General features: G+C 38.3%; 1 pseudogene; it reads left to right on the top strand.

Annotated features, from left to right (window-relative positions):
• Positions 1-294: 294 nt before the first annotated feature.
• The window catches only part of LOC104658842, a 33,576-nt pseudogene continuing 14,013 nt past the window's right edge, over positions 295-19,857 (top strand).

Below are 19,857 nucleotides of genomic sequence, written 5' to 3'. Positions count from 1 at the left end.
TAAATGAATCCTAAGCAGAGAATACTGGATCATCGTGACTGGCTTAGACCACTGATTCTCAAACTTTGGTCCCTGGGCCATCAGCATCAGCATTCCCTCAGAACTTGATAGAAATGCCCTACCAAGACATATGGAATTAGATATTCTGGGGGTGCAGATCAGCAGCCTGTGTTTTAATACATTCCCCAAGTGAATCTCATGCATACTAGAGTTTGAGAACACTGGCTTAGGCTTAGACTAATTCAAACTTCAACTCTGAAGCTAGAGATATAATCACATTCCTGAGGACACAGGATGGAAAGTGAACACCTAATCAAATGTGGGGCTGTCACGGGAAAGAAAGACGTTTGCCACAGAGTCTCCCTGATGAATCCTTCAGGACATCAGAGAAGGGTTAGAAGCCTCAAGCAAAGTGAAATGTGACTTGGCTCAGCAGGATGAGAAAAGTTCATAGGAATGGGAAGGAAGGGCATATCAAAAAGTAGAAATAAAATGAGAAAGAAAGTCGCTATAGTTCCTTTAGCCCAGAGCCACTTAACTAATTGGGATTCATTTGTTGCAGATAAAGTAAAAATTCATTTCCCCAAATGTCAATCTAATAATATAAAAGCCCCCAACACCTTCTTTTTCAATTATAAATACGCCTAAAGGGGAATTGTAATGTTAAAGTACCACAGTGTGAACAAAGCAACTAATTCCCCTGTGGTTATTTTTCATATTTAGATGAACTTAGTGAGACTCTGCATTACCCACATCAGAAGTTATCTGTACACCTAAATCATCACTATTTTCCTCAAATATGTTCTAACAACAATATCTGGGGTTATGTTTTTAACTACTTTGAGAGTTTTCTAATGTGAATAAGAAATGAATATCAAAAGGTGGCAAATAAATGAGTTAAAGACAAATAACAGATCAGAGGGAATATCTGCAACATGTAGAATAGGAAAGTTAACATTCATAATATATACAAAGATCCTACAAATAAGAAAGAAAAAGAAACAAAATTCAATTAAAAAATGAGAAAAGATGTAAACAGGTCATCAATTTATTCATTCACTCAACTATTCATTTCTTTAAATTCCATATCATTTGCATCCTGGCTCTACCCTTCCTAGTTGTGTGACCTGGGACAGTCTGTTTAATTTTTCTATGGCTCAGTTTTCCCACCAACCATAAGCAGGTAATAATAGTACCAACTTCATAGGGTCTTTGTAAGTATCAAAACACTAAATATATGCAAAGCACAAGAAGCCTCAGAAATGCTAGTTATCAAGTTATTATCTTATATATTATAAGACAGCCACTCTTCTAGGCATGGCAATTCTCAAAAGAAGAAAAATAAATAGTCAGAAAATAGCAAACAATGCTTACTATCAACAGTATGCACCGGTTTGTGGGGATATAGCATTCCCATGCTTCATCAGTGTAAATTCAGAGCAAAGATTGTGGAACAAGTGAATAGCATCAACTTTAAATGCACATACAACATGATGCCAGAATGCTACCTATAGGACTTTACTTGAGGGTACTCAAAAAAGCATGAAAGTGTTTATCACCACATTTTTATAACAGAAAAGAATACTGGAAATATCCTAAATGTCCATATACGGGGACCGGTAAAAGAAATATGGTACATTTAAATTATGGGAAATCTATTTTAAAAATAAGATAGATGTATATATACTGATATGAAGACATCCTCAAGATATAATATTAAGTTTTTCAAATGAGTGTAACATGATCCTTTTGTGAATATCTTAAAGAGTTTACACATATATTGCATACATATATTGCATATGCATGAACATGTCTTGAGAAAGAAAAAGAACTAAAGATCAGGGATGGTGGAGAGTTATTTCCATTTTTATTTTTTATACTACTGGAATTTTTCTATAGCTATTCTTTTTAATGTGGTGAAATTATGAGTTGTCTTTTTTCTTCTTTATTTTTTCAGCATTTTTTAAACCTAATACTTAAAAAAAACACAGGTGCTTATTATCTCACAATTTTTAAGGGTCAGAAATTCAAGTGGCTTATTAGGATGGCAGGATGCTTCTAGCTCAGGATCTTTCATGAGGCTGCAGTCTCAGCTGAAGGCTTGGTTGGGGCCAGAAGACTTGATTGCAAGGTCACCCATGAGTCCATCAGTCAGAGGCCTCAGTTCTTCACCAAGTGGGCCTTTTCATAGGTCTGCTCACAATATCACAGATGGTTTTCCCCAGAGCAAGTGATCTAAGAGAGAGAGCAAGAGAACAAGTAGAAAGCCACAGTGGCTTTTATGAAATGGCCTCTGAAGTTATATTCCATCACTTCTGCTTTATTCTATTCAGTAGAAGTGAACAGTATCCATGAGTTTGCAGACATTTCAAAACCACAGATGACAGAAGAGGAATATTTATGAGTTAAATACAGAAAGAAAGAGAAGTAGGACTTGATGTATTGAAGATTTGTGAAAAGAACACTAGCCTTCAATCAGGAGAGCTGGGGTTTATTTCACCACATACAGCAAGTACTTAATAGATGTTTGGGGCTAGGCACAGTGGCTCATGCCTGTAATCCTAGCACTTTGGGAGGCAGAGGCAGGCAGGTCACTTGAGGTCAGGAGTTCGAGACCAGCCTAGCCAACATAGTGAAACCCTGTCTCCACTAAAAGTACAAAAATTTGTCAAGTGTGGTGGTGCACACCTGTAGTCCCAACTAATTGGGAGGCTGAGGCAGGAGAATCACTTGAACCTGGGAGGCAGAGGTTGCAGTGAGCCGAGATCGTGCCACCGCACTCCAGCCTGGGCTACAGACTGAGACTCTGCCTCAAAAATAAATAAATAAAATAAAATAAAATAAAAATAAAGAAATAAGTGTTTAGTAACTGTTCATTAAATGAATGAATGTAGAAATTACAGCTTTTCTGAGACTGTTTTCAGGTTTTTGGCTATGTGCATAGGAGCAGTTACCACATTACAAAGGCTCTCCAGAGGGTTGGGTGGGATAATGGGTATCAGAGGTCTTTGTAAATTTAACATCTGTAGCCAAATTTTGCAAGGACACAAATTTGGCCTGAGAAAGAAGGAAGAGGCTCTGGCATACTGGAGTCCTTGCCCATGCCAAGTGTCTTTTCTGCCTGGCAGGGTCCCAGAACCTGGGGCAGCACTCTGATTCCGGCTCCCCATCTGAACTCTATCTCAGCCCAGTCCTGACTCCTTGCAATGTCTTACTTCCAGTTGTTACTAAAAATCTGATACATTTTATTTTATGACAGCACCAAACTCATTGGTCTTCCCTATCTTGATAAATAGGAACTCGATTTTTCCCATCACTCAGGCCAAAACTTGGAGTCATTCCCAACATCTCTCTCTATATCACTCCTCACATCCAATTGATCAGTTAATCCTTCTAACTATATCCAGCATCCAGCTTGTCACCACTTCTATCACTACCATGCTATCCAAGCAGTTCCCCACCCTCCCCACAACCAAACATGTCACCTCATACACCAACATGATTTCTCTCTAAAGAGAAATCTCTTTTCAACAAGCCATTTGCCTGGATCTAACATCCAAGTCTGGATATAATTTCTGACCCTACCACTAGCATCATTTTGCAACATTTTCCACAGATTATATAATCTAATATCATATGATGAGTAGGCGTGATGCATGCCTGGTGGCACCACACTGCAGCTATGTCATGACAACCAGTCTGTGAGCATATTTGTCTCCTGCGTCACAAGACCCAGGCCTGACTAGGGTCTACCATGGCAAGCAACATCTGGAACTACTAAGCTGTATGTGACAGGAAGGGGAGACTCCATCAAACGTTGAAGTTTATAAAACAGAAAAAGTGAGTATACATGATCCTCTATGATATCACAGCACTGAATTAACGTATCCTGGAATGGCCAGACTTCTTGTCTCCGATAATAAAACTCTTATTGCTTAAACCATTTATTAGTTTTTTCTGTTGCAGCTAAAAACATCCTTCATCCTTATCAATACATCTGCTATTAGTAAGTGTTCATTAAACAAACAGCTAAAACTAGAAAGGATTATGGCAATTTTTTAAAAATCAAATACAACCGGTCAGTTAAAATACAAAAATAAAACTATTCCAGAAACACAATAGAGAAATAGAATACATGATGCTACTAAAAATCTCAGATTAGATAGTTATTAATATTAAATCTAAAGTTCCTGACTCCAGAGGAAAAGAAAAAGAAGATCAACATTTTAGGAGAGAAAAACCTTTTCCTGATACTAATCCCATGCAAAATCTACCATGAGAAGATAAGGGATACAGAATAACGTAATAGAGGTAGTGTTTCTGTGGCAAAGATTGTTCATGCTTGCCAAATATCCACATGTTCCATATTCCAGACCCCATGAATCCCAGTGGGATCATGTCACTAATTCTTAACAATGGAATGTGAGCAAAAGTGATGTATCGTTTGTGATCCAGGAAGGATGCACTTCTCCACACCTTCTGTATCTCCTGTCCATACAGCTGGAAACAAAATGCTCTCAAGATGACAGTTTCCAAATAAAAGCAACTTGGATCCCTGTGTTGTCACTTGATGGAAAGCCAAGCAGGAGACCAACCCAATCTATATCAGATTGTGATATTAAAAAGAAACAAATCTTGTTGTGGTAAGCCACTAAAATTTTCAGGTTTATCTGTTCCACTGAATAGCTCAGCTTAGCCTGGCTACTACAGTATCCATCAATAACTTTACACTCTACTTAAGATTTTGGAATCAAGAATGCCATTTGAAAGAGACAGATGGTGGAGGTTTAATTCTTTTAAGTTGAACACATCCTTCATTTTCATAACAACCCTCAGTTCCTCTTCCAAACACAACACAGAAATGCATACCATGATTTGGTATCCTCTTGAGTCCAGTAAGCATCCTATCTCTCTAAGAGCTGTCCTTTCTCAGGGAACTCTTGTTCACACCCATTCTGTTTCATCCTCTCAATGCAGCATTTAAGAAGCTGAAAACAAAGGAAGACAAGGATAAGTTTAAAACACCAACTTAGTGATGGTAACAAAAAGAACATCACTGAAAGGTTATATATATATTGGGACAGTCGTCTTTTTTCAGCACTAAAAATCCTATCAATTGTGTCATTTCAAGTGCTCTGGAATTCAGTAATCCACTACTATAAAAAGTGTGCCAAACCAAAAATATCTGAGATCTCCAAATGAGCACTTTCTTGACTAGAAAATCCTAGGCACCTACATCATCTCAAATGTATAAAAATAAACTGTGAAAGAGTAAAACACTCAGGGAGGAAGGCAAATACTTGTATTTTATCATTTCAGGTGCCAATCTGTAGATTTTTCTACCTCTGTCTTTCTGAGTATAACGCATGGATCCGAGTTTCCCTGAGCTGATCCAGCACTCAACCTGGGGATGTTTCACACTGAGTCATCCTTCCTATTAGGCTGCTTAGGGAGGGAATTACTGGGATTCCCAATGTAATCTGAGCACCCTTTACTGCCACTTATACCGAAGATGCTACATCCCAAAATGATAACTAATTTCCTGTGTGGACCCTGAATCTCTCCTCCTACCCTAAGTTTTTATCATTAAGTTCCTGCTTTTGACTTTATAGGATCTATTCTTTGGTCCCTATTTCAAGCTATTGTTCCTAAGATTATTCTTACTAGTCCTGCCCCCCTCCAAAATATCCTGGTCCCTAAAGTTGGTGCCTATGACCAAGTATGTTTAATAATACTGAGTATTTGTCATATATCAATAATAAATATATGATGTTTTGTCATTTAAGGTAGTGGTCACCAACCTCCAGGCCACAGACCAGTACCAGTCCGTGGCCTGTTAGGAACCGGGCTGTTCAGCAGGAGGTGAGTGGCAAGTGAGTGAGCAAAGCTTCATCTGTATTTACAGCTGCTCCCCATGGCTCCCATTACTGCCTGAGCTCCGTCTCCTGTCAGAGCAGCAGCAGCATTAGATTCTCATAGGAGCACAAGCCTTATTGTGAATCTAATACCTGATGGTCTGTCACTGTCTCCCATCACCCCCAGATGGGGCCGTCTAGTTACAGGAAACAAGCTCAGGGCTCCTACTGATTCTACATTATGGTGAGTGGTATAATTACATCATTTTATATTACAATGTAATAATAATAGAAATAAAGTGCATGATAAATATAATGCACTTGAATCATCCCAAAACCATCTCCCTGCACCCCACCTCCCCAGCCCATGGAAAAATTGTCTTCCACAAAACCGGTCTCTGGTACCAAAAAATCAGTGGTCTCTGGACCACTGATTTAAGGAATCAAAGAAAAAATGATTTCTAAAAGTTAATAAACTTTTTTGTTAGAGACTGAAGCCACAAAGTATAAAGTCAGTTCGTTTTAAAGGATATTCTAGACATAATGATCAGGCCACAAGCTAATTGGTTTTCCTACAGAATCTTTAAATTGTCACAACCACACTTTAAGGTAGGTACTATTAGCCCTACTCTGTAAAAGAGGAAACTGAAAACTAAAGAAGTTAAGTAACTTGTCCAGAGTTTCCAGCCTAAGAAGTGGCAGGGTCACTGCTGTCTGACACTATTTAATTTAAGGAATCAAATGTTCCAAGTTATAATGGGTTTCAATAAATTATTATATTGTCCAGAGGCAAGCCAATGAAAGTGCTTAATGGGTTGACAGAGCACAGGATGTTCCTGTACTATCTAGAGCCTCCCAGGATTAGGGGGTGGAACAGCACCTGCTCGAGAGAGACGTGTGTGTGTGTGTGTGTGTGTGTGTGTGTGTGTGTGTGTGTGTGTGTGATGGTGGAAGCGAGGAAGAAGGTCTACCCAGGAAGGCGTTACCCATGTCAGTCCATAAATGAGCAGCTAGGATATAAAAGCAGAACCTAAAGGTAATTTTTTCCATCAGTAAATCAAGAAGGACAAATCTACACTTCAGAACTTTTGTCATCAGCCAAAAGTTTAGGGAAGCTAATCTAAGAGCTGAGGGCATGCACAAAGGAATCCTACTCATGTGATGCCTGGACTGCTAGGACTGGCGTTGGGAGAAGAGGGTCAGAAGGGCTTTTTAAAGGAGTTTCCTCGGCTGCTGACCATTCTCAGTGCTGGACAGATCCAGCCTCCCTTCCCGTATTCCCATACTCTCCCTCCAGAATCAGAGTTAAATCAATCTGATCTTTGGCAGGTTCTTTACTGTTTTAAATCCACACTGCGGTGTCTTCAGAATAAGGGGGAAAGTCAAGGTTCCAGTTCTTTGCACAGGCAGGAAAAGGGGGAAAGATCTAAACTAAAATACTCTATTTGGTCCAAGATAAATATACTCACACACTCATTTACTTAAGCAATATGTGATGTTATAAACTAGATTGAACATCAATTCTCAAATCATACATTGAATAAGAGCACCCTCATCAGGCCACAACTAATTTATTGAGTTATAGTAACTGTGCTAAACTACCATTTGACTTCCAAAACGAGAAAGTGATGCAATAATAAGCAAAAATTGCAGAGGCATATGCCAACTGTCTCAAAATTGTCCCCCAAAGTCATCTTACCCAATTATCATTTAATAAAGGCAATTGCTAGACAATGTTATTTGTATTCACAGGGAAAAGAACATTAAGGTCAAAATGTTTTTGTTGAAGCTCTACCACTAACTGTGGGACCTTCACAAGTTGATGAACCTCTGTTAGCCTCCATTTACTCATCTCTAAAATGGGCATAACCTTATTAAGTCTGCCTTACTAGGATCAAATAAGATACATTTCAAAGTCCTATGAAGTAAAATATAAAGCACTTAATAAAACAATTATAAATTCAGGTATTATCAATATTATTTTTACTGAATATGATATAGCATAAAGAATCACCTCATTTTGTTCACATCACAAAAATAACCCTTGACAAAAAAGACATTTGTTATTTCTGTTATAGGTATCCACATTCTTTAAAAAGTGAATAAAGTATTTAATTACCAAAAAAAAAAGCACTGGCTGTGCAGAGGATCTTATAAAGATGTGCAGTTCAGACTCATGTCTTAAATGATCTACTTTTTAACTCCTTGGTAAGGCTCTGAATCATTTAAATTAGAGGAGAGTATCAACAAAGATTGATTTCAGTACCACAGGTAGGGCACTGTTTTAGGCTTTCAAAGAAATACACTAATTTTATATGTAGATCTTACATCCTAGGAGATACCTCAAAAAGTCATCTACTACACAGAGTAAGTTTCCCTTACAGCTCCTGTCTCAGAGAAAGATCTCAAAGGATAAAATCTGTTAATTACAGTGACCCCTAGAAAGTGTAGTTAAAGGTAGAACCATCATGTCTGTATTGTTAGAAAGTTTTAAATAAATACATGGTGTTTTGAGGAATCAAACAAAAATGACTTGTAATGCTAATAGACATATTTTAAAGAATGAAGCCAGAAAGTATAAAGTCAAAGGCTTAGGTTCCAAGAACATTCTGGAGACAATCATGTGCAGCCTGAAGCAAGTCTTCAGACTCCTGCACTTGCATTTCACCTCTCAGAAATTTGCAAAACTATTTACCTTGCCATTATGACTTTAGTGCTCTTCTGCATAGTTTTAAGTGAAACATCTAAATTTTTATTGTAAATATAATTAGTTTAAAAGGATAATTTTTGGTGTGCTGTAAGTATTGGTGTCTTAACATGTATACAATTGAATCTAAATATAGCAATTTGAGACTCATTATTACTCATTAAAAAAACAAGCTCTTGGCCAGGCACAGTGGGTCACGCCTGTAATCCCAGCACTTTGGGAGGCCGAGGCGGGCAGATCACTTGAGGCTGGGAGTTCAAGACCAGCCTGGCCAACGTGGTGAAACCCAATCTCTACTAAAAATACAAAAATTAGGCTGGGCACAGTGGCTCACACCTGTAATCCCAGCACTTTGGGAGGCTGAGGCGGGTGGATCACAAGGTCCGGTGTTCGAGACCAGCCTGATCAACATGGTGAAACCCCATTTCTACTAAAAATACAAAAATTAGCTGGGCTTCATGGCGTACGCCTATAATCCCAGCTACTCAGGAAGCTGAGGCAGGAAAAATAGCTTGAACCTGGGAGGTGGAGGTTGCAGTGAGCCAAGATCACACCACTGCACTCCAGTCGGCAACAGAGCGAGACTCCATCTCAAAAATAAATAAATACATACATACATACATACATATTAGCTGGGAGTGGTGGCACATGCCTGTAATCCCAGCTACTCAGGAGGATGAGGCAGGATAATTACTTCAACCCAGGAAGCAGAGGTTGCAGTGAGCCAAGATCATGCCACTGCACTCCAGCCTGGGCAACAGAGCAAGACTCCCTCTCGGAGAAAAAAAAAATAGCTCTTCTTTAAAAGTTGAAAATTCTTCGTTTTTTTCCTTTAACTCTGAACCAGTTAGGGTTCAGTATAAGAAACAGAAACCACTCAAGGCATTTTAAGCAAAAAGAGATTTAATATAGAGAATTGGGTTTTTACAAAATCACCAGAGCGAGTTCTAAGTAGGTTTCCAAAAGTCCAGCATAGGCAAGTCCACAGAGACAGAAAGTAGATAAGTGGTTGCCTAGGGATGGGGGCAGAGGATGGGAGATGGGGGTTATGAGTGTGATGGGGGAGATGAGGAGTGACTGCTAAAAGAGTATGTAGTTTTATTGGAACACAGGCCTGTTCGTTCATTTATGTATTGCCTGTGGCCGCATTCAAACTGCAATGGGAGAGCTGAGTAATTACAACAGAGACTGTATGACCCTCAAAGCCTAAAGTGTGTACTATTTTGTCCTTTAAGAAAAAGTTTGCCAGCTGGGTGCAGTGGCTTATGCCTGTAATCCCAGCACTTTGGGAGGTAGAGGCAGGTGGATCATCTGAGGTCAGGAGTTTGAGACCAGCCTGACCAACATGGAGAAACCCCGTCTCTACTAAAAATACAAAAAAATTAGCCAGGTGTGGTGGTGGGCGCCTGTAATCCTAGCTACTCAGGAGGCTGAGGCAGGAGAATCGCTTGAACCCGACAGGCAGAGGTTGCAGTAAGCTGAGATGGCGCCATTGCACTCCAGCCTGGGTGACAAAAGCAAGACTTCTCCTGAAAAACATAGAAGAGTTTGCCAACCCCAGCTTTTATTCAAAGATGCAATGTTGAACTGTCAGGAATAAATATGTAACTTTTCACCTTCTCTTCCTTGAAATAAAGCTAAAGGAGCACCCAGGGCACAGAATGAGATGCTGGGGAAAGCAAGTCCTCACCAAGCTGTTTCTCACTAAGAACTGTAAAAATTCAGAATGGTTCACCTTGTAGGTGGGTACCCAGCGTGCTTCTTACTTTAAATATTCTAATCTATGATAGATAAATAATAGTTTTATTTTCAAATGGTAATATTTATATTATGCCAGAAATCACATCCTTTGCAAAATCTTATGATGACAAATTTTAGATGTCAACTTTCAGATGTATGTGGAATACACAGCTATTTTTGTGTCTGTTTTTTCCAAAATGTTTGAAGAGAGCATGCAAGCAAAAATGTTGAAAGATCGCTGGCTGAAAGAAGAAAGCCCATCTTTCATTTTGGCAAGAGTTTCAGGTGGATGTATAACCTCCCTCCACCCCAACTAGAATTGCTCTAACGATTAGCTATGCTTTCTTGTAATTTATTAAGGTACCTGGTGTTTTTGTTCATTTGCTGTATCACCTTATAGAATTTTGCAGAAGCAAAGCTCTACATACAAGCTATTTGGGTATGGACACACAAGTGAAAAGGAAACTAACATCTACTGAGCATCCACCACTTGCGAGACCCTCTACATAAATTATCTTATTAATTCCTCGCAATTTTACTTGGAGGTACATGTCATTATTATGTTAATCTCATGTTATAGCCTAAAAAAAGATACTACATGATTTTAAGTAATGTACTCAAAACCATATAACTAGTAAACGACAGAACTAGCACAGAAACCCAAGACTGACACTAAAGCCCATATACCTTCCATTCTCTGCTCTGCCTAATTCAACTTTCTGATACCTCAGTTCTACATAGACATGTATCTGAGTCCAAGACAAGCAAGTACTCTAGAACCTATGATGGTACTACTTAGTCCCTAATAGTCCCTGACACTTAGCTCCCCTATAATTATTTTTTTTAATTTAGAAAAAAAGATGTTTTTAGACAGACTCTCGCTGTCTCCCAGGCTGAAGTGCAGTGGCATGATCACAGCTCACTGCAGCCTCGACCTCCCAGGCTTAAACAATCCCCTCATTTCAGCCTCCCGAGTTGCTGGGTTTACAGACACACGCCATCACACCTGGCTAATTTTTGGGTTTTTAGTGGAGATGGGGTTTCACCATGTTGCCCAGGCTGATCTCAAACTCCTGGGCTCAAGCGATTTGCCCACCTCAGCCTCCCAAAGGGCTGGGATTACAAGTGTGAGCCACTGCACCAAGCCTGAAAAAAATTTTTTGATAGAGACAGAGTCTTGCTATGTTTCCCAGGCTGGTCTCAAACTTCAGGGCTCAAACAATCCTCCCATCTTGGCCTCCCAAAGTGCTAGGCTTACAGGCAGAGCCACTGCACCTGTCAAGTTCCCCATAATCATTGTTTGGAAAAATATTCAAACCACCTAACTACTAGTAGGTCACCAGCACCAGCCACTCCAAACAAAACCCAATCTAAAGATGGGGACAGGGCCATCTGTGTTTACCCGTTGACTATCAACCCTGCCTAAAAGCACAGCATCTTCCAAAAAGCTGAAAAGGATGAACTTGCCCAACCATCTCATTGCTTCCAGATAATGATGCTAAAGACTTAGAGATTAATGCCCTACCAAATGTCACACCATCAGTGGCTGGCTAGGCCAAAATAGAATCTCCTGTATTTTGATGATTGATTGATAAGTTGGTGAATTAGTGACACACTCCGCCTTCTTTTAGAATCTAAAAGAACTACGGGTAGCTTCTTAAACACAATCTCCAGGGCTGGAGCATGGGCAATTGAAAGTTCAGAACAGATCCATGAATACCTGTTAAATAGTTCCAGTCCTGATATCTGTCCCACTTTTCTTCCCTTTGTACCTCATCATCCACTGTTTGCGTTCTGCCAGTGGAGAACAGTGCATGTAAAACTATACTCGAATCACCTGGGGATCATACTTGTTAAATTTCAGTCTGTTTCAGTAGGTGTGGAGTGAAGACCAAGATTCCCCATGTTTTTAACAAGCTCCCAAGTGATGCCAATGTTGCTGACCACACTTTGTTTTTTGTTTATTGTTTTGGAGGTTTTATTGAGACAGGGTCTCGCTCTATTGCCCAGGCTGGAGTGCAATGGCATGATCATGGCTCACTACAGCCTCGATCTCCCAGGCTCAATCAATCCTCCTACTTCAGGTGTGCACCACCATGCCTGGCTAATTTTTCCTTTTCTTTTTTTTTTTTTTTTTGTAGAGACAGGGTTTTGCCATATTGCCCAGGCTGATCTTGAACTCCCAGCATACTTTCAGTGGGAAGGACTTACATAATATTGTAAGAGTAGTGTTATTTCATACAAGAACTTTTCTAATTTTAAAAGGAGAAAAAAAAGATTAAATAGTGCTAAGGAATACCCAAATTAAGATAATCTCTAAAATCTATATTTCTGAGCACTGAACTCTAAGCAGTAAGCAAGTAGCTTCATTTAATGTGTTGGGAAATAGAATTATCACTACTCCTTAAAAAAAATTAAACACATTTAAAATTTATTACATAAACACACCTACCCTGGATTACACTATCTTTTGTACTTTAGTAAAAGTAATAATGCTGATGAGAATACCTATTTAAAACACATGCTGCATTTTTCTCCTGGCTTAGAATTCATAAGATTCTATTTCTCTTTTACTTGGCTCATTACTCTTCACACTATCTGAAAACAATTCTACCACCAAGTGGACAATATAAAATTAGCTTATATGATGTTCAACTTTCTCCATTTCTATTCTCCAGCTTCACAGGTTAGCGAAGGGTTCTTGATTTGGCCTAGTTAATAGACCCCAGCAAGACTCACTATTTGAAGACTGAGAGCCTCAAAAGATAAGCCAGATTAAAAAATCATTTTCCAGTACCATTTAAACCATGGTATCTAACACTGCTGATAAAGATGTGTAACAGTAGATAAATATTTCCTCCATGGACACTAATGACTAGAACACAACACTAAAGCAGTTTTCTGACATATGAACTCAAGGCATATGTTAATTCACAGCCACAGACCTCGTATAATGAAAGCAACATGATATTCATTGCTTTTATCTTGGGTTTTTTAAATTCTATACCTAATTCAAAAACAGAAACAAGCAACATTACAGAGAAGAATAACACAGTGAGAACACCAGTGCCCTTCCACTATGGAGAGTGTGTTTGCCCCACCCCTTGACTCTAGCCCAGTCATGTAATTTACTTTGGCCAATAGGATGTTAGCAGATGTGACATCAGCACACACTTGGAAAGAGCTTGCTGATTGAGCTTATTTGGTCTTGCATCTCTGTTATCACCATGAGAACATGCCCTGCATAGTCTTCTGGAGGATGACAGGCACATGGAACAAAACTATGCTGCCCCAGTAGCCCCAGCCAACAGCCAACTGACCCCCAAATATATAGGCAAACTCAAGCAAGATCAGATGAGCTGCTTAACTGACCCTCCACTGAACTCAAGCACTTGAGCAATAAACTTTATTTTTTATGCACTAAGGGTTTGTGGTTGTTTGTTATACAGTATCATTGTGGCAACAGATAGCTGACACAAGGTTAGATATAACGTTTCATTGGTGAAATGAGTGATGTTCTTGATGTGTAGTTAGCTTAACAAATTGTGCAGACACTTCTGCCCTTTGATGAATGGGATATAAGAATCAACCAAGACTAGCAGCTTAACATCTTTAGAGTTGACTCTAGAAATAGAAGTGCATTCAATGCTATGATTCCCCCTACCTACATCAAAACAAAGAATTTGATTGCCTCACCCAACTGGAAGCCTAGCTGATCCTGCTGCTTTCACAATATTTTTACATTGGCATTAGATTGAATCTTTCATGCAAGCATCTTGCTCAGAAACCCAAAAGGAGAGAGAATGATGACTTCACTGTGCTTATATGAACTGGCTATATAATTGTTTTTGTGCTTGCGGAACAATAGATATTTGTATCTGAGGCAAAATTTGATTCAAAGCTAGGTTATATCAAAAAATAGCTCTGGGTAGCAAGGTTGTAGCAAAGGAGATACAGCTTCCATCCACTCCTAATGATCAGAGGTACCAACATTTACTGAGAGAATCTGTCTATTGACAATAGCCAAATTGGCTTAGGTCAGTTTGCAAAACAGAATACTTTCACATCTGACACAACAGGAATTGTATCTTATTAATGGTAGGACCTTGCAAATGCTAAATTTGTTGAAATAGATTTTATTGAATCCATATGAATCGCTTTAATTTTAAAGATAAGGAAGTGAAACCTAAGAAGGTTAAGGGAAATTCTCAAAATGTAGTAGCGAGATCCGGCCACTGCACTCCAGCCTGGGCGACAGAGCGAGACTCCGTCTCAAAAAAAAAAAAAAAAAAAAAAAAAAAAGAAAGAAATGTAGTAGCAGATTTAGGTCTCAAATCCAGTTTCCCAAATACATAAATAATTATTTGGTCAGGTACAGTGGCTCACACCTATAATACCAGCACTTTGGGAGGCTGAAGCATGAGGACTGTTGAAGGTCTGGAGTTCGAGACTAGCCTGGACAACATAGCAAGACCCAATCTCTACTAAAAATTTAAAAATTAGCCAAGTGTGGTGATACACACCTATAGTCCCAGGTATTCAGGAAGCTGAGGTGGGAGGATCATTTGAGCCCAGGAGTTCAAGGCTGCAGTGAACTATGATCACACAATTGCACTCCAGTCTAAGAAACAAAATGAGACCATGTCTCTAAAGAATAATAATTCTTATTATTCTTATTTGACTTCCTATCTGTTACTTTTTCATTCAATTTTGTTGGTATTTTCTAAGAACCAGCATTTAGTTTTGTTGATTTTTTTTTTTTTTTTTTTTTTTTTGTCTTTTTGAGACGGAGTCTTGCTCTGTTGCCAGGCTGGAGTGCAGTGCCGTGATCTCGGCTCACTGCAACCTCTGCCTCCTGGGTCCAAACTATTCCTGCCTCAGCCTCCCGAGTAGCTGTGACTACAGGCGTGCACCACCATGCTCAGCTAATTTTCTTTTTTTTTTTTTTTTTTTTTTGTATTTTAGTAGAGATGGGGTTTCACCGTGTTGGTCAGGATGGTCTCAATCTCCTGACCTTGTGATCCACCCGCCTTAGCCTCCCAAAGTGCTAGGATTATAGGTGTGAGCCACCGTCCCTGGGCTTTGTTGATTTTCTTTACGGTTTTTCTATTTTCTATTTCATTATCGCCACTCTAGTTTTTTTCTTTCCGTTTATGTTGGGTTTCATTTGGTGTTCTTTTTCTTTTTTTTTTTTTTGGAAATGTAGTCTCCCACTGTCACCCAGGCTGGAGTGCAGTAGAGACCTTGGCTTTCTGCAACTTCTGCCTCCCTCCCAGGTTCAAGCAATTCTCCTGCCTCAGCCTCCCAAGGAGCTGAGATTACAGGCACGCACCACCACACCTGGCTAATTTTTGTATTTTTAGTAGACAAGGGGTTTCACCATGTTGGCCAGGCTGGTCTCAAACTCCTGACCTCAAGTGATCCACCCACCTCAGCCTCCCAAAGTGCTGGGATTACAGGCATGAGCCACCGCACCCGGCCTTGTTCTTCTTTTTCTACTTTAAGATGGAAGATGAGATTGTAGATTTGATGTCTTTAAAAAAAAAAAAAAAAACTTTACTGAGCTATAACTTACATATCATACAATTCACCTATTTAGAGTATACAACAGATTTAATTCACAGATATGTGCAACCATCACCAATTTTAGAACAGTTTCATCACTTCAAAAAAGGTGACATGTCTTTTAGTTATAACCCTCCCTTGGGGCTGCTATCTCTCCTGCAGCCCAAAGCAATCACTATTCTGCATTCTGTCTTCATATATTTCCCTATTCTGGACTTTCTTATAAATAAAATCATGTAATATGTAGACTTTTGTGACTGGATCCTTTCACTTAGCATATTTTGAAGGTTTATGCAAATTGTAGCATTTATCTGTACTTTATTTCATTTTATGGTTTAATAATGTTCCATTATAGTATGTAGTACATTTTATTTATCCATTTGTCAGCTGATAGACATTTGGGTTGTTTCTATCTTTCAGCTACTATGAATAATGCTGTCACAAAAATTCACATACAAGAACATACAATCTTAAAATTTATATGGAACCACCAAGGACCCTGAATAGCCAAACCACTCCTGAGCAAAAAGAACAAAGCTGTAGGCATCATATACTACCTGACTTCAAGATATGCTACAAAACTATAATAATCAAAATGGCATGGTACTGGCATAAAAACAGACACACAGACCAATGGAACAGAGTAGAGAGCCCAGAAATAAATCCAAATATTTACAGCCAACTGATTTTCAACAAAAGCAACAAGAACATACTTTGGGGAAAGAACAGTCTCTTTAACAAATAGAGCTGAGAAAACTAGATATCCAGATGCAGAGAAATGAAACTAGACCCCTATTTCTCACCATATACAAAAAGCAACTCAAAATAGATTAAAGACTTTAATGTAAGATCAAAACTAAGAAACTACCAGAAGATAACAGGGAAAATGCTTCAGGATCTTCATCTGGGCAAAGATTTTATGGATAAGACCTCAAAAGTACAGACAACAAAAGCAAAAATAGATAAATGAAATTCTGTCAAACTAAAAAGCTTCTGCACAGCAAAAGAAACCATCAACAGAATGAATAGACCACCTGCAGAATGGGAGAAATTATTTGCAAACTATTCATCCAACAAAGGATTAATATGCAGAATACACAAGGAATTCAAACAACCCAACAAAATAATAATAATAATCTGATTTTTTAAAGGATCTGAACATTTCTCAAAAAAGACATACAAATGGTCAAGAAGTATATGAAAAAATGCTCAACATCACTTATCAGGGAGATGCAAATCAAAACCGCAATGAGATATCATCTCACCCTAGTTAGAATGGCAATTATCAAAAAGACAAAAAATAGCAAATGCCAGAAAGGATGTGGAGAAAAGAGAGTTCTTATACACTGTTGGTGGGAACGTAAATTAGTATAGCCATGATTATGTTAGTAAGTGAAATAAACCAGGCAAAAAAGATAAGTCACACATATTGTCACTCATATGGAATCTTAATTTTTTATTTTTATTTTTTTGTTTTTCCTCATTTCCAGTGGGGTTGGATGGAATCTTTAAAAAGTTCATATAGAAATAAGGAGTACAATAGTGATTACTCAGGCTAAAAATGTGGGAAAAGAGGGGAATAAGGAGAGATTGGTTAATGGATACAAAAGTACGGCAACATAGGAGGAATAAGTTTTAGTGTCCTATAGCACTGTAGGGTGACTATAGTTCACAATACTTTATTGTTTATTTTCAAATAGCTAGAAGAGAGGATTTCGAACATTTCCAACACAAATAATAAATGTTTGAGGTGACAGACATGCTAATTACCCTGATTTGATCATTGCACATATATTGTATACATTATTGAAATCTCACACTTACCCCATAAATATGTACAATTATTATGTGTCAACTAAAAATAATGTAAAATTTTATGTACAAGTTTTTATGTGGATATGTGTTTTCAATTCTCTTGGGTGGAACTCCTGGGTCACATGGTAACTCTATGTTTAATCATCTGAGGAACTGCCAGCAGCTGCACCATTTTACATTCCCAGTAGCATTTTACATTCCCAATATAAAGGTTCTGATTTCTCCACAACCTCAGTGATACTTGTTATTATCTGGCTTTTTGATTCAAGCCATCCTACTGGGTTTAAAGTGATATCTCAAAAAGATTTTGGTTTGCATTTCTCTGATAATTAATAATGCTGAGCATCTTTTCATGTGTTTATTGGACCTTTGTAGATCTTCTTTGGAGAGATGCCTATTTAGGTCCCATTTCTTAATTGAGTTACTTGTCTTTTATTACTGAGTTGTAAGAGTTCTTTATATATTCTAGGTACATGTCCCTTATCAGATATACGATTTGCAAATATTTCCCCCATTCTGTGGGTTGCCTTTCACTTCCTAGTTGGTGTCCTTTGAGGAATAAAAGTTTTTAATTTTGATTAAGTCCAATTTATCTATCTTTCCTTTTGTTACTTATGCTTTTGGTATCGTGTCTAAGAATGCTTTGCCAAATCCAAGGTCATGAAGATTTACCTACCAGCTGTGTTTTCTTCTAAGAGTCTTATAGTCGTAACTATTACATTTAGGTCTTTCCTCTATTTTAAGTTAGTTTTGTATACAGTGTAAACTTCATTATTTTGTTTGTAACTATCCAGGGGTCCCAGCAACATTTGTTGGAGGGACTATTCTTTCCCCAATGGATAGTCATGGCACTCTTGTCAAAAATCAGTGGACCATAAATGTAGGACCGATGTCTGTACTCTCAGTTCTACTCCATTGATCTACATGTCTATTCTTATGCCAGTACTATGCTGTCTTGATAACCATTGCTTTGTAGTAGGTTTTGAAATTGGGAAGTGTGAGCTATTGTACTTTGTTCTTCCTTTTCATGATTGTTTTGGCTATTAATATCTCTTGACATATTTTAGAATCAGCTTGACAGTTTCTATAAAGAAGTCAACTGGGATTCTAATAGGAATTGTATCATATCTGTAGATTAATTGGGGGCGTACTGTCATCTTAACAATGTTCAGTCTTCCAATCCATATACATAAGATTTCTGCTATTTAGATCTTCTTTAATTCCTTTCAAATATATTTTCTAGTTTTCAGACTATAAGGTTTGTACTTCTTTTGTTAAATGTATTCCTATTCTTTTAATTATTTTTGATAACATCATAAATGGAATTGTTTTTTAATTTTATTTTTGGATTGCTCATTGCATCTTGTATCCTGCAATCTTGCTGAAATAGTTTGCTAGTTCTAACAGATTTTTAGTGGATTCTTTAGGATTTTCTTTTTTTTTTTTTTTTTTTTTTTGAGACAGAGTCTTGCTCTGTCACCCAGGCTGGAGTGCAGTGGCCGGATCTCAGCTCACTGCAAGCTCCGCCTCCCAGGTTTACGCCATTCTCCTGCCTCAGCCTCCCGAGTAGCTGGGACTACAGGCGCCAGCCACCTCGCCCGGCTAGCTTTTTGTATTTTTTTAGTAGAGATGGGGTTTCACCGTGTTAGCCAGGATGGTCTCAAACTCCTGACCTCGTGATCCGCCCGTCTCAGCCTCCCAAAGTGCTGGGATTACAGGCTTGAGCCACCGCGCCCGGCCTCTTTAGGATTTTCTACTAAATCTAAAGAGTTATTGATTGTTTAATTGGCAGAATTTGAATTTCAAATTTATATTTCTATAAATTCCCTCTAAGTACTATTTTAGCTGCATTCTATATTTTGGCATGTTGTGTTTTCATTTTTATTCGTTTCCAAGTGTGATTGAATTTCTCCTGTGATTTCTTCTTTGACTTCTCAGTTATTTAGGAGTATGTTTTTTAATTTTCACATATGTTGAATTTCCCGAAATTCCTTCTGCTACTGATTTCAAATGTCATTGAATTGTGGTTGGATAACACATTTTGTAATAATTTCAATCCCTTTAAATTCACTGAGGCTTCTTTTGTGGCCTAATATATGGTCTACCTGGTAGGATATTCTATGGGTACATGAAAATATTGTGCATTCTGCTGTTGGAATGTCCTATGGTTATTTA

This window comes from Rhinopithecus roxellana, chromosome 2, assembly GCF_007565055.1.
Source record: "Rhinopithecus roxellana isolate Shanxi Qingling chromosome 2, ASM756505v1, whole genome shotgun sequence".
NCBI lineage: Eukaryota > Metazoa > Chordata > Mammalia > Primates > Cercopithecidae > Rhinopithecus > Rhinopithecus roxellana.
Note: the sequence above shows the minus strand (reverse complement) of the source record. Positions and strands in the feature narration are given on the sequence as shown.